The sequence below is a fragment of the Excalfactoria chinensis genome, chromosome 24, assembly GCF_039878825.1.
Source record: "Excalfactoria chinensis isolate bCotChi1 chromosome 24, bCotChi1.hap2, whole genome shotgun sequence".
NCBI lineage: Eukaryota > Metazoa > Chordata > Aves > Galliformes > Phasianidae > Excalfactoria > Excalfactoria chinensis.
Window position 1 is genome coordinate 1,609,684 of NC_092848.1, and position 4,537 is coordinate 1,614,220.

Genomic DNA, 4,537 nt, shown 5'->3' on the forward strand with positions numbered 1-4,537 from the left:
TAATCCATAACTGAAGCAGAAAAATATTGATAATGTTGCTGCTGCAGACATATTTATGTCCTTTATTATATGCGCCACGAGGAGTGATTTTCTCTATCCCCCCCCTCTCGCCCCCCGCCTGGCTCTGAGTGTTATTGTAAATCGTGCACAACTGCTTTGCTTTCTCAGGGAGGGAAACCACGGCTCTATTTTTACCATCTCATGAGTTTGCCATCGCTTCATCCCGAGGAAGGATTGAGTTTCCTGGACAGTGTGGGCTTGGCTGATGGGAGATTCCTTTGGGCTGTCCTTATAAGGAACCCAAGGTTCGTCCCTGCAGCTCTGTAACCCCCCCGCCTCTGTGCACAGTGATGGATGGCATAGAAAGGACTGGGAAAAGGAAGGAAAGGAGAGCTTGGGGCTGGAGATTAACAGCTGAAAAAGAGCAGGGGAACAGTTGGAGAGAGGCATTAGGAGAAATTACAGGCATGGAAATCAAGGAGGGTAATAAAAAACAGGTTGGGATACTTTGATAGTAATGGAAATCAGGTTTGTGTGAGTTTGGGGAATGTTACATCCCTCTGTTGCCTTCCCTTATAGGTGGGATGTGACCCCTCCAGGCTCGGAGCCCTGCATTTGGGGTGCTCAGAGCCTTTGCCCCATGACAGACACCCAAACACACCCCCATCACCCAGACCCCATGGTTACACACCATCACTGAGGACACCCAAGAGTCAAAATCTCCACTCAGGAGCCCAAATCAAAGCACAGCAGCAGGGCAGCCCCATGGCCTCATGTCATGCAGCCCCTCACCACATACCCCCTATCTCCCCCATGCCCTCCGCTCTCCTCACTGTTGTGCACCACCCCCAGCACTGATCTCTGTGTGGTTCCCATCTGTACCACAACACCAATGGGTGCAGCACTACAAAGAGATTCTTTTACCCCCAGCCCGAATGGGAATGGCTGAATAGGTGAAGTCAACCCCAAAATCACAACCTGAGTCCCATTCCATGGCAATAACTGCCTGCCCAGCACAGGCTCTGGGTTTTACAGCACCCCATACATTCTGCAGCCTGCGTGTAACCCCAAGTAAGGAAAAAGGGGGAGGTATTGTGGACAGTCCCTCCCTGGCTTTCTAAATCAGGAGAGCAGTTTTCCCCTGAATGGTAAAATGCTGCTGCCCAAGCCTGCGGCCACCCAGTGCTCTTGCACCTCACCAGGGGCAATGATCAGCAGTCCCTAAACCACAACTGGGGATGGATCCGTTCACCCCATCACTCCCCACCACCTCCTCGGTGCAGAGCAGATGGGTTTGGAGCTGCAGCAGCACCGAGCAGGGGATGGGGGTGAGCAACCCGCTGTGCTTGAGCCCTAAAAGCTTTTACATGCCCCAGTCCCATTGACTGAATGGAGAACCAGAGGGAGCCCTCAGCTTCTGCTCATCCTTTCTCCCTTCCTGCTCACCAGAGGTGTCCTTGGCTCTCATCATGGTGCACAGCACAGCTCCCAGCCTTATTCCCAGCCCTGGAAGCCCACCCCATAACACTGCAGCACCTCATCCCATCAGTGCTTTTCTCTGCAGCCCTTTATTCACTCTCTCAACCCCAGGGCAGCACGGTGTTGTTTTCCCAATGTATATTATTTATACATCATTATTTATAACATGGCACTGCTGTGTTGCTGTCTTTGTTGGGAGAGTAATTACCAATGCTTTTTAATACAATCGATACAAAAGTTTGAAGGCAGGAATTTGCACTGAACTTATAAGTTTGTGCTATTTCCAGGAGTCCTTGTGGAGTGGTGGGAGGGTGGAAAAACATCCCTTGGAGATCTTTGGTCCTTGCAAAGCGCATGGGAACAGACCTGGACGAGCCTGAAGGAAGATAAGGATAGAGCCAGACGGGCTCTGTGTCCTTGGGAGGGACTGGATGCAGTGTTTTGCCAAGCTGTAATTGGGCTTTTGTTAATTAAACCACCCTGTTCCAATGAGGGGGGGAAGGAAGGGGCATGGGGCACAGCTGTCTCTCCCAGGAATGATGCTTCCCCTCAAGAGCCCTCCCTGCTTCCTCCTCACCTCTGCTCTCAGCCCCATTCCTTGCTGCTTCCATTCACAAACAAGGATGAGCCCAGGAGCCTCTGGGTGCACCCCAGCAGTGAAACCTCTGTGTATGACTCCCCAGCAGTTGCCCTGTGGCATGACTGGCCATGCTGTGACACATGGAGCTGGTTGAGTGTGGGGAGACCTCATGGTTGGGGTTGGGAGTTGCAGGGTTGCAGCCAGTGCTGTGCTCTGCCGACAGCCCTGAGGATGCTCCCTGAGCAAATACAAGCCCAGAGCTTTCTGGTTTTAATTCTGAGAGGTGACAGCTGACTTTTAAGAGGCTCTTTGTCATTGCACGGAGCCAGGAAAGGGCCACAACCTTTCTGGAAGAGACAAAAAAAAGCATGAGGTGGGGGTAAACGTAAAGCACAAGGAGTGCCTTCACCAAAGGAGCCACACGGGTTGGGATGGAGCAGCAGTTTCCACTTACTTGTGCTGGCTGCCTGCCCAGCCCGGTGCAGATGCAGCCCATCTGAGCGGCCGTCTCTGTCCGTCCGTCTCTGCTTTGCGTCACTGCGGTGAGGTTTTTGTTGGGGTGACACTCGTGGTGGTGTCAGAGCATCATAAAACACCCGAGCTCTGCATTGGGGCTTGGGGGAGCTGCTCTTTGACATCCCACTCCAGGGGAGTGCTGCAGTCTGGTGGTGCATCCCACAGGGAAAGGCCACATCCTGGGGTGGAGAAATGGATGAAATGGGCCCATGGCAGCAGCTCAGCTTCCTCCCCCCCCCCCTTGCTCACTGCAGCAGAGCAGCAAAGGCAATTGGTGTCATAAGACCCAGGCTGCTCCCCCAGCTGTGTCCAGCTCTGCCAGATGTCCACAAGCAGCTTTGCCCCATTTCCAGTCATTCAAGCATTGAAAAGGGTGAGGGATGATTGGCTCATGGTGGGTGGCAGCCACCCCATCCCATCCTATCCCATCCTATCCCATCCTATCCCATCCTATCCCATCCTATCCTATCCTATCCTATCCTATCCTATCCTATCCTATCCTATCCTATCCTATCCTATCCTATCCTATCCTATCCTATCCTATCCTATCCTATCCTATCCCATCCTATCCCATCCCATCCCATCCCATCCCATCCCATCCCATCCCATCCCATCCCATCCCATCCCATCCCATCCCATCCCATCCCATCCCATCCCATCCCATCCCATCCCATCCCATCCCATCCCCACATCCAGGCTCTGTGCACGCTGCCCCTGTCCCCACCTGGCCCTGAACCCATCACCATGTGGCTCACATGTGTTCCCACGTTGCCGCATTGGAGAACAAACAGCAGCTTTGGCATTGGGTTAATCTTATTTAAAGAGGGACTTTCCTCAAAGCCGCCCACAGGAGCTGCCAGCCATACAAGCATCACAGATCACATACTCATAGAGTCATTAAGGTTAGGAGCTCGCTGCTCAGGAGGGAATCCAGCTTGTGTCTGCCAACATCGTGATCCCAACACAGTAAAGCTGAGAGATGGACAGCAGCAGGGTGACAGAGGCAGACCCACAGACACCACTGCTCCATCCTATGCTAGGTGAAAGCACCGGGGGCAGATTGACGTAAGGAGGGGGCGAAGGAATCCTTCAACCCTCCCAACCCTGGCGCCAGCATTTCTGGGCAGCCTCCAGCAAACCTTCTCACCAAAGCCACACAAAACTCGCTGCGTATTTTTTCCAGCAAACCTCACAAAGAGCGTTTTTGGTGCTGACACACCAAGGCAGGAGCCAAACTGAGCTGGGGAAAGGCCGTGACATTTCCAGCTCCACTCTCTGACACGCAGCTGAGCTCACAACCACGGGGCTGGGCAGGATGGGGACAGAGCAGCTCTGTGATGAAGTGGAGCAGCACTGTGGAGCAGCACATGTTAGGGTTGTAGGACAGGAAGGATGTCAATGTGTTATTTTACACCTGCGGGTGGAAATACAAACAGGAGCAGGTGGCTTTGTGCACTGCAGCCTCTCCTGCGGTGACAAAGGGAAATTCTCTTTGTCACCGGGATTGCTGTGACAGTGCTGAGTTTGGGTTTGAGTCCTGGGGATGTTACCTGTGGGATGCTGTCCCTTAGCCATGCAATTAGAGGGGATCTGATCACCCCATCCCAGCCACAGCCCGGAGCCTCGCTCTGTTCTTATCATTAACGAACCCATTTGCTAACCCACCATGAGGACGGTGCTGGTGGAGGGCTGGAGCGAGGTGTGCGGAGATGGATGGATGTGGGTGTGTGAGAGACGGACAGGCAGACAGACAGACGACAGGGAAGAGTGTGTGGGGACAGACGGACGAGAATCATTGGAGGATGGAGGGGTCGGCTGGACTGAGACCAAACGCATCCGAAAGCGTTTCGTGGGAGGGCGGTGGGTGCTGGGGAGGGGTCCGGGCTTTGTGTGCCGACAGAGGAGGGTGCTGGCTCGGCTGCTCGCCGTGATGCTCCGGGGGCGGAGAGGAGGAGGAGGAGG